The 12024-nt window shown below is 37.4% G+C and overlaps 1 protein-coding gene across 2 annotated transcripts in view; it reads right to left on the bottom strand.

Moving 5' to 3' along the window:
• Positions 1 to 11803, bottom strand: part of LOC106666593 (TWiK family of potassium channels protein 7-like) — a 35626-nt gene extending 23823 nt beyond the window's left edge. Inside the window, exons 1-2 of one of the 2 annotated variants that reach the window (XM_014393878.2) lie at positions 11756 to 11803; positions 11581 to 11699 (exon numbers count right to left, since the gene is read on the bottom strand). The gene's annotated coding sequence lies outside the window, so the exon portion shown is untranslated. The remainder of the gene's footprint in view (positions 1 to 11580; positions 11700 to 11755) is intronic. The other variant, XM_024230141.1, reaches the window with a different exon arrangement.
• Positions 11804 to 12024: the final 221 nt, after the last annotated feature.

Here is a 12024-nt window from a genome sequence, read left to right on the forward strand (position 1 = left end):
ATACAGACAGAACGCGACTCATCATTATATAAACAGCATTCCAATTGGCGTTCTCTTCTAGGCGCTCGCTGCACCATACTAAACCTGAATTGCTGTTGGCAGGCTGTTGCTGCAGGTCGTCTCAAAGGGACATACGATGAGAGGCCAGCTGACAGATAAAGATAAAGCCTTGCCAAAACATCTTGTTCTTCATTTAGGATCTGGTAGGTAGTAAGAAAAGAGTTCCTTCTTGCAGCAATGACAATATTTCTGTCCTCCATTAGCGTCGTAATGCGCTGAGATCCACTACCAGTCCTCATATTGGCACTTCCAGCATCTCGGAATCGGGCTAAAGCCCTGTAGACCACGCTCTGAGAGACGAAAACTACCTCTGCGATATCCCCTTGCCGGTGACCTGGATGACTCAATCGCACACCTCTAGTTCAAGGTGATGTCTTTCCATGGTTAAAGAGAATACAACTGGATTAAAATGGTGAAAAGACTAGAAAAGGTGTTTGTTTACAAAATGAGTAATCTTCATGTTAACTATTCTGAAGTAAACCCGTTGTTCAAAATAAGGATTAACATTTGTTTGTTTTGATTTGTATTTTCTATTTTGTTTTATCCAACTAACAAGAATATACCGGTTAATTTAATTAAAATTAATAGAATAAGAATAAATTAAATTAAATTAGAAATATCCATAATCATTTTTGAGCAGTTTATATAGTGTTTGTGTTGGGTTTATGCTAATTTATTAGCGTGAATGAAAGAGTTTTAATCCCGCCACGAGGATATGGAGTACTTTGAATTATTTGTGCTCTGTAATTTATTACCGTGAATGACAGGGTGTATCGGCGTTCGGGGGGGGGGGGTGGTTTCAAGCCCACCCCGAAATACCGAGAACTTTGGTGGAGAGAACGTGACTAGACTTTTATGTTTGTATACGCTAGTGATGTGCATATACGTATCGTGTGTTTTGTGTTTTTAGTTGACAACCTGAAGTACAAATTAGAGGCTAGCATTTTAGGATATCGACTTAGTTTTCACACAAAAGCACGGAGTCAGTAACAGATCGAGACGGTCAAATGGCTGCAGGATGAAAAATACTCATGAAAGACCAGAATGAGAAGTCAAACACGCAGTGACCGGCGATGACCTTAGATTTCAGATGATGACCCTAAACTTTATACAATATTATCTCACAGATTGTTCTCAAACTTCTCTTCGAGTAGATTGTTGTAACAGTTCAACCAAATATTTTCCTCTCCAATGACTTTTGCATGTTTTCGAGAACGTAATGCTCAGCTAAAATTTCCCCTTGGTTCTATCAGGCACAAGTAACATAATATTAGCCGTTGGGACCGAAAGAATACACCAAGTAATTAATCATATGTTGAGCTATTGTATTCACTAATTTCTTGGTCCGCTTGACCAATTAATATATTACAATTAATTAAGGTTTTTAGTTGAGATAAAAAAGTCAATGGCACGAGCGGGATTCGAACCTACGATCTTCGGCTAGATACGCCGCTGCTCTACCACTTGAGCTATCGTGACCTCCATCCACTCGGACACTAACTTCCTATCTCAACCCCACCTTATGAGTTTTCCCTCCTTTTTGCCACTTTTCAAATGTCGTGTAATCGGATTGGATTCTCGACGATTACACGACGCTTATCAAGCCGAAGATCGTGGGTTCGAATCCCGCTCGTGCCATTGACTTTTTTATCTCAACTAAAAACCTTAATTAATTGTAGTATTTATTGTGATGTATTCCGATGAACATAATGATTTGGAGTTTTGAGTGGGAAGAGCAGCGGTGTTTTACATTGACGATAACTGACCTTTATCAATTGAACCAGCTTAATGTGCAAATTTCAGATAATCACAGCAATGTGACTGGTATCTATTCAAATAATTGAGTTTATTTGTCCCAACCGATTGTACGTAAAATTTGTAGCGCCGCAAAAGTACCTGTTTGAAGAAATTTGTATCATATATGCTACAAAATATATATGATATGTAAAACATGATATTTCAAGAAGGCTTTGGATACGTTTCTCTCAGCGGCATTTATCATTCGGCTGATAAAAACTTCCAATTCTCCCCTGAAAATGCAATGTAAACGGCACATTTTCAAAAAGAATGGGTTTGTTACCATAACGTTTAGAGAAGGAGATCATAAAGGGAAAACAACAGAAAAGGGCAATGTTCTGCTTCTGATGGATGCTGATACGGGATCGTTTATCATGAGCTTCTTTCTCATAATCAGGCCTTAAATTCCAGGCTGTACTTCGCACAAATGTAAACCGCTAAGGTAGATGATAAAGGCAACCGATGAAATGGGCGTTTTTCTAATCAATGGCCTCATTATGATAAAAATTAGTTTCCCTGTTCATCCAGCTGATTTGAAATTGTCAGGTTTTCCCCTAACACGGTTCACTTAAATGAGAATTTCTGAAATCCTTCGAATCGCTGGTCGGCTGCCAAGACCACATCTAGGTCATCAGCCAAAAGGTTTTGGAAATATGGTGTGACAACAAATTCAGGATTAAGGATACAAAGTCTACCCACGGTGGGACCTGTCTAATATTTTTAAAATTTATTCTGCCTGTATATGTACTCGTGTACATACATGTGCATAACAGCCCTATGAGAGTTCGTGGCAAGCCGCGAGAATCAGCCACTTCAGTGTTTTGGTGAAACCGGGTCCGTACCCACGTTTAAAAAGGGGACGACCAGGTTGGTGGGTCACGGATTTGGATCAATTTTTTTTTTGTGATTCTACCCTCCCAAATATCGGACACGTATACGCATTGTTATGAATAGGCCCTGGTTCCGGCAAATTTCTTTTTTTGAAAGTTGAAATTTTCTGTTCTTTAATATTTTTATTTCGCCGTTCTACTTGCTACTCTACTGCTACTTCCTTGAATTTAACTATATAAATATATCATTTGTAGATTGAAAAAATAATAATAAAAGGTACCAAAGTTTATCTATGACCGTACATTTTTTTCGATTTTTGAGAAGTCGTAACGGCAAAGGGACCACTCGAAAGAAGTAGCTTTTAAACGAAATATGGACCGTCAAAAAATACAAAATAGTTCTATAAGAAAATAGGCAAAATAGCAAAATTATTTGTCAGAAATTAAGGCCCTTCTTTTAAATAAAAATCATAGTCCGTTTTTAATGTTCAATACAGTTATAAAATGCAATTGTCACTTTCTTTAAAACCAATTATGAAGCATGAAAATAGGTCCACTATCTTTTGAGAAAAATTGATGTCAGATCTTGCACTAGTAATGTTTAGTCAGGCAAGAGATCGTCAAAATTATCAGTCAAAAAATTAATTTACACCGATTTCCGCGAATGTGGATTTCTAAGGGTTTTTATAATGCTAGAATCCCTATAAAGAGGTCGAATCCTAGTTTTGACCATATTCTGACTTAAGCCAGGAACACACTTACCCGATGCAACGCTATGCGACGCTACCCGATGCTACCGACGCCTTGCCACGTTTTGGTGGGGTGTGCACATCTATCCGACGCAAGCACACGTCGCGTACAGTCCACAGCGTTTATCACAATAATCACTATCACAATCGCAACACATCTTTTGTTCTTAATGCACTATTTTGAGCAAAACCTTGTAATAAATTGTTAGTTAAATTTTATGAGCACAACCAAATTGTTTGTTAAACTTAATTGTTTTAAATAAAGTTACTCCTAACCATCGTAATTAAACAATGTTTATAAAAACCTTTGCATTTTTGATCTCGTTTAATTTGGTTTATATTAAAATAACATGTTGTAATGAATATAACGACAAAATTACATGTACTTAGTTTGAAATAAACTACAAAAAATATGAGTGTCCTGTTCAGATGCTACCCGACATTACAAAATGGTGTAATTTTACGAGCAAAACTATGAAATAAATTGTTAATTAAATTTTATGAGCAAAATCGTGTAGTAAATGCCGAAGCGAGTACAATAAATTGTTAGTTAAATTCATTATATGAAAAAATCGTATTCCGGTGTTTTGATTAATTTTCTACCAAACCATTAAAATTAATTTTTTAAATAAAACCTAATTAATTTTTAATCACAGTTAATTTGGTTTATATTAAAATAAGTAAGTTGTAATTAATATAACGACAATAATACATGTAGTTTGAATAAAAATATGAGTTTGGATTTGCGTCGGGTACCATCGGGTAAGTGTGTTTCTGGCTTTACTTTGCTACAAGAATGTTTGTTAAAATATGAAAAAAAGCAGTATTTTGTAAATCATACCAAATTAAAATGTGTAGTATTTAGTGACCGTTAATTAATGACTGAGATCGTGAGATGCGGTCTTGTGTGATGTAAGTTTAGAAAACATTTCTTTATCGTCCCAACGTTTCGATCTTTACCGAGATCATCTTCAGGGCTCAAAGTGATTGTTTTTTTTGTGTAGAAGTGTCACGGTTGTGTGTCGTGTTGAGATCATTATCGACTTAAAGATCGAAACGTTGGCACGATAAAAAAAATTGTTTTTCTAAACCTACATTATACCAGACTGCATCTCACGATCTCTAAATAATCACCAAATCAGTATATTCTGAGTCGTAGGACATTTTTATTTTTATGTTAACCAACAATGAAAATAAAACATCAAAAATAATATTTTTCAATCTCTAATAACGGATTTATGCTCATTTAATTAAATAGTTCTTTATACTTATAATTTTTATTAATATTTTAATTTATACAAAATAAATAAATTCGTTCGACCAGAATTACACTTGGTACCCCATGTTTCAAAATTAATGAATTTGAAGTTTGTTGAGAATGTGGTGGAGAGGTTTGCTGATCAACGTCCATTATACTAAATTTAGAATAATGAATCAATAATGGGTAAAAAGCAAGTCAACAAAATGAAAAAAAGTTTATTATTACTAATTAAAATTAAAAATATTAAATTAAACAAGTGAAATTAAGTAATTCCTTAAATACTCCCACTTTTCCAATAACAATGTGTTCATTATAAATAGATAATTATTCAGAAATCCGGGAACTCTCAACGCGACTCGCAAGAATGGCACAATTACACAGAAGACAAACACTTTAAGCACTGAAGATGATCTCAATAAAGATCGAAACGTTGGCACGATAAAGAAAATGTTTTTCTGAAACCTACATCACACCAGACCGCATCTCACGATTTCTGAATAATTATCGATTAACGGTCACTAACCACCATACATTATAAATAGAATTGAGGGAATTCTTAAGAAATCGACTTAATCGGGTGAAGGAACCTTTTTTTTCAAAATCTAATTATAATCGCAATTAAATGAGCATCAGACCCCAACGAATGAAGTTTTAATTTAATCACACTCACTATATCACTCATTCTTAAATAAGTTTTTTCTCCATGCCTTGTCTTTGGACATGAGAGTAGGTTGTTGGGCCTTGTTCAGATTTTTAGGGGAAACGGGAGTGTTTCCCCATCTGTAAATATTGTAAATATAATGTATATTATTGTGTAGCTATCTTTACTCATGAGGATCTTTAACTCCGGACTTTTCCCCGAGGGGACTTCTCAGACGACCAGTGTTCTCAAAGAGAACACCAGGAGGATTTTACATGCATGGACTTGTCACATCCCTTGGCTAGCGAGGTAGTCCAATGCTAACCAAGTTCAGAAGTGCCCTAAAAAGGGATATATGTGCCTTGAAAAAGGCGGCTTTGTGGTTTCGGGCACAGTCTTTCAGCCGTGCCTTTCACCAGCCCCGGAGAGATAGAGAAGGTACTCTATCTCCTCTTCAGCTAAGGTACCTCAATTAGTAGAGCCGCTTGGATGCCCTACTCCCGTGGTTCAGTATTATTTTTAAGGTGGGACTGATCGCCCACCCGGGAGTTCATACGAACCGCCCACTGATGCACCCGCTGCCTGAGGGGTGCGGGTTCAGTAACCCAGGAGGCCTCTGCCAAAGCACCAAGATGGGATAAGGAAAGGAAAGGAAGGGTATAGGAAGGTAAGGGGGAAAATTTGCCTCCAGGCGGCAGGCACCAGTGTTGAAGGTCTGACTTTGCCTGGGCCAACAAGGAAGGTGTCCCCGTGGGTAGTGAACCCACGACCTTCGGCTAAATACGCCGCTGCTCTACCACTTGAGCTATCGTGACTTCGACGTCGTCATTTGTAGCTGTACAGTGTTTTTCTTATATTTGTTTGTTGGCATGAATGAGTAAGTAAGAGATCGATGGCGGAATATCGGTTACTCCATCGGGACATCACGCCCGCCATTAAAAATAGTTTCCTCCAGGAATCGGAATAGAGGACTTAAAGATTCGCTGCCATGCCGAAGCGTTCTCGCTCCCTATGTGGAGTCGACGAATGATACCTTTCAATTATGTGGTACTTTGAGCAACCTTTCTATTCAAACGCGGGCTCTGACCCAAAATGACGTGTTAGTGTGTCAACCGCGTATGGCCAATTCTAAGTCGCGTTAGGATCTAACACTTTTATATCATATTGCGACGAAAAACTGGCGTTCAATAACAACCGCGGATGCGTGGGTCATTGTTAGAAAATGAAAACGAAACGTTCCCACGCCAATCTCTACGAGACGGGAAAAATGATGACTACTGTTCGCCGGTTAACTTAATTAATTCATTTTTCATTGTAGAACGAAATTGAAACAATCACAGCAAGCTGAAAGAAATAAACTGATCCTGGTAAAACGGAATGGACTAATTTGTTTTACGAACAATGGCCCCGAAAGTCTGTGTATAAAAAATTAAAACCCACCCTCGACCACTCCCTTTTAGACTTTTCACGTTGTTACGTTATACACAATTTTAATTCAACTACCCATGAAAATATTGTATAGTCGGGGATGAAAAACGAAGCGAATCCTCTGGCCAAAAGTCGTTCAAAAACTTTGTTTCTAGGAATGAGGGGATTGAAGGTGAATCAAGTTCTGGTCGACCTTCCGTCTTGAATGACATCGTATTGAGGGAAGTTATCGAATTGGTTCGAATCAAACATGTCAGGAGTTTCAACGTAAGTGTAGCTTTTGTACTTTAATAAAGTGAATTTGGAGGGTGATTAAGATATGGTTCCAGGGTGTAGTATACTGCGCCCTTTGAGAGCTATTGTATCCTAGTGATTACAGTATAGGACTGGTGATTATTGTTCTTACCGTTTATTAAATACGTTTGATAAATAAATTCCGTACTTGATTTCCTTGAATAATGACTACTTCAGTAAGTGATGAAACCATTCACCCTAGCTTATATCGACTTGGGAAGTCGTGAAAGCTGAGAAATGGGATCCTCCTAAATTGACCGACGGTAACAAGTTTTTACGTCTATACATTTGCCTTTCATTCCTGTCACAGCACAAAATACAGAGATTTTTCGACCGGCTCTTTTTGACACATGGGACGAAAAATGAATACATTAGCACCCAGGATGTCTTACCATTGGCAGTCGACAAACGACTCTGTCCTATTGACGAGAAAACGAAATACTCATCAACAAAAAGTGATGCTTTGTTTTTAAAGGAGTACGGCGGGCATAGTACGGGGTTGAACGATGGAGTGAGTGCGGTGTTCAATCCTTTTTTTAAAAAGATAGCTCCTACTCACAGTAAGTAGTTTTCGAACGATCCGGATTTCGAGCTCTTTAGCTCATCATCAGGTTGAAGGATTTTTACAACCACGTCCCTCGACACGAATTGTAAAATAGAACCCCGCCAACGCGACCTTCCAATGAAGAGCTGTTGTTTAATGGCGCTCAATTTGAACGTGCGAAAAGCGGGAATTATAACACAAGTAAATATAATAATGGTAAATACTGTAAGAAATTAATTATAAATTAATGAGTAAAGATAAAAGATAAAAAATATAATAATACCTTAATATTATTAAATTATTATAAAAATAATAACAATTAAAATAATTAATTTAATTATTTGGACGTTTAATATTATTTATGTACATATTTAAAATGGGAGGTAAATCAAAATCTATCTATTATTAATTACAATTAATTAAGGTTTTTAGTTGAGATAAAAAAGTCAATGGCACGAGCGGGATTCGAACCCACGATCTTCGGCTAGATACGCCTCTGCTCTACCACTTGAGCTATCGTGCCCTCGATCCACTCTGACGCTAACTTCCCATATCAACCCCACCTTTTGAATTTTCCCTCCTTTTTCAAATGCCGTGTAATCGGATTGGATTCTCGACGATTACACGACATTCGAAAAATGGCAAAAAGGAGGGGAAATCAAAAGGTGGGGTTGAGATGGGAAGTTAATGTCCGAGAGGATCGAGGTCACGATAGCTCAAGTGGTAGAGCAGCGGCGTATCTAGCCGAAGATGGTGGGTTCGAATCCCTCTCGTGCCATTGACTTTTTTATCTCAACTAAAAACCTTAATTAATTGTAATGTATTGGTCAAGAGGACCACGAAATTAGTGAATCTGTTATTAATGCATTTATCTCCATTCAATTTTACATTTTTAATTTCAAATTTCTCAAACCAATCTAGTTCTCTCCCTTCGTTGAAAGTATGTAACACTGTTGTATTTAAATTTGAATTGAAATTACGTTTTGTTTCTTTTAGGTGGTCCTTAAATTCCGAAAAATTTGTTCGATTTAGACAAGTGTTCTTTTACTCTCGTTTTTATTTCTCTACCGCTTTGTCCTATATATTTAATATCAAAATCATTACGATTATGTTGGTAAATCCCGCTTTTTGTCAAGTTGTCTACCTTGTCGTTAGGTATTGAGAGGATGTTTTTAAGTGAACCCGTACTTCTAAAAGCTATTCTAAGGTATTTTGCACTATAAACCCCTGCCACGTGGCCTAACCATCACCACAAATCTACTCAATCAACGAGTATTTCTTGCCATGGCTTATGAACAACCTGCTTTTATGAACAGAAAGGGCGTAATTTTCTCTGATCAAGGACTATCCCAAAGTTCTAAGCCGACGAATACCTTTATACTAAGTTCCTGGTTTATCCTGGAGGAAGGAGTTACTTCTTGCAAATGTGTTATTTTAATGCAGTTGCATCCAGACACAATGGGACTTTTCTAATATATTTATAATATTTTCATTATTTTCCCTTTTCATCGACCCAGCGCATTGTTTTATGGGTGGGATGGAAATGATCGTTGGTGGCGGCACTAAGGACTTTAGACATCCTTGGGTTCCTCTTAGATTTAATCGCTTGTTTGTGAAGCAGAGTTAATGTCCTTGTATTAGTCGGCCTAAAAAAAAACCTTAAAGGACAAAAAAGAGAGGCTCAAAAAGAAATTTGAACACATAATAAACCCTTCACTGAACAACCGACCTAAATGGCAAAGTCAAGTTATCGACCCACAGGGCAACAAGGATTGGGTGTCTAACATATCTAGCGTGGATGTGCCTGAAGATGTTCTACTTGTACTGAGTCTTGGCCCCAAATTTAGTATTCCTGACAACTTATACAAGAGATACATTCCCAGAATTAGTGTGGACTCAGAAGTCATTATATCGTCCATAATTGGGGATGAGGAGGGAAGGAACTTAACAAGAAATAAGATCACCAACATCATAACAAACCACACCAACCACTGCAAGTCCAATAATAAAAGGCCCTATGTCCTATCCCGTAACGTCAAAAATGCACTAAAAAACACTAATAAATTTCTACGAGATAATGCCGACAAAATCTTATTAACCAGAGCGGACAAAGGTAACTCGACAGTACTCATGGACACGCAACAATATAAGCAGCAGATGGAGGAAATACTGTCGCATTGACAAACTTACATAGAAATCAAAAAGGACACAACAACGCAAACACAGTCAAAAAGCAATGCACTTTGCAAAGGACTACTACAAGGCAACCACATAAACAAAGTTGAGTACTACAAACTCATAAGATACAATGCCGTCCCAAGTAGAATTTATGGACTGCCGAAAACCACAAACCCGGGAAAAAGCTCAGGCCCACAGTCAGTACGAACGAATCAGCGACGGTTAATTTGAGCATGTTCATCCTTCCAGCTATCTAGAGTTTAGCATGCAATAATCCGTATGACTGCAAAAACACATACGAGTTTATTGACAGTATTAGGGGACTCAGGGTACCGGAGGGCTATGTGATGGTTTCATTCGATGCTGTCTCACTATTCACCAACGTACCACTGGATACTGCCACTACAACAATTGAAGATAAATGGACCATTATCCAGGAACACACCAACATACCCAAACAATTGTTCCTGGAGATACTTGAATTTTGCTGCTCATCAACGTGCATCGCATATAATGGGAAGTTTTACACCCAACTATATGGCTTGGCTATAATATGGAAATAAAATATAATATAAAATGGAAAGCCATTTTGCATTCCCATCCAAAATGCCCACAGGACTTAACTACCTCTGCAAAATTTTCTCGTTTATAGTGAAAGTCAACGTCCCTGAGCCGAAGCCTCCACAGATCTTTGGACGGCTCAGCCTGATTCGGACTGCACTAGAAACAGAAATGTTTAAAAAAAAATAGGGACGATATCGACCTATGGCGAGGACTGGTCTGGAAATCCATTGAAAATCACACTCGGTCATTCTTCTATAGCACTAGTCAGACACATTCTTACCAAAGAGATCAATTGCTGTATACTCAAGTTTTCTCATAAAGATAAGATCTGTTGACGGGGTCATATGACATGTGAAAGTCAAACAACGAAAAACAATTTTTCTGCTTATAATCGCTTGTTCTGTCAGGCGCAGGAAGTAAATCATTAGATTAAACACGGACACTCTCAACACGACACGCAAGAATGACACAATTACACAGAAGACAAACACTTTAAGCACTGAAGATGATCTCAATAAAGATCGAAACGTTGGCACGATAAAGAAAATGTTTTTCTGAAACCTACATCACACCAGACCGCATCTTACGATTTCTGATTAATTACTTAGATTAAAAACAATCCAAATCATTCCCTAAGGTATCGGTTATTAATTTTATTCGTTCAGAACTTAGGGTTAACAATTTATAAATCAGTTAATTATAAGTTACATGATGGAGCATAGACTGCTCACTATATTTTTTTAAGTTTTTTTTCGACACTTAATTTGAAATATGAACTGCAAACGTCGTACCAAGTGACTTAAACTTTAGCCCTGTCCTCCCTCGACTGCCAACATGTTTGCCGTCATTTAATTAGGTAGATCGAGAAGCCGAATGGCGAGCGCCACAATATTAATTTTGACTTCAATTCGTGCCATTGACTTTTTTATCTCAACTAAAAACCTTAATTAATTGTAATTAATTTTGACGTTTCACCGCGACAGTGGAATTTTCTGAGAGTTTTAATAATACGGAAAACTATGAGAAACTCTCCTAAAAAGGGTACTGGAGGGTTTACCCCAAGTTTAATATAACTTGACACACCGGCGAAAGGAAAAACAAGTTGCCAAGTTTAATTTAATATCCTTCACTCTGTTGGAAAAATTGTTATGTTCACCGGAAGAAAGGTGTCGTAATAAACTGACTTCCCGCCAATGCGGAATTGCTTTTCATTAGATTTTGCCCACTTGACTTACCTAAAGGTTCCCAATCTTGAGCTCATCAGGCTTTCATAGCAGTATATCCGTTCTCTCTTTTTACCGGGACGACTTCTTCATTAAGGTATTTATTTTCCGCTCAGACAGAGGGCATATTTCTGCAAAGAATAACCCGTAACCACTGTAAAGTTGATTTTATATGCTTCTATTATACCTGGAATTTCTTTTTCCTAATTCTCCACTCCATATGTTCTCCTTTCCTGAAACAAGAAGGTCAGAATTAGATTGCATTATTTTTGTATAGAAACAAATCTGATTACAAAATAGAATGGTAGATCACATTCAATATATTCTGGGAGATCGTCAAGAAAGATAAGAATAGTAACGGACTCCCGCTACAAACCCGTCTTACACCTGCACACACTTAAAAGTAGCTACATAAGATATGGGTATATAGGAGTCAGGAATCTGTCAGAGAGAAAG

This window comes from Cimex lectularius, unplaced genomic scaffold (assembly GCF_000648675.2).
Source record: "Cimex lectularius strain Harlan isolate CLEC.00 unplaced genomic scaffold, Clec_2.1 scaffold56, whole genome shotgun sequence".
NCBI lineage: Eukaryota > Metazoa > Arthropoda > Insecta > Hemiptera > Cimicidae > Cimex > Cimex lectularius.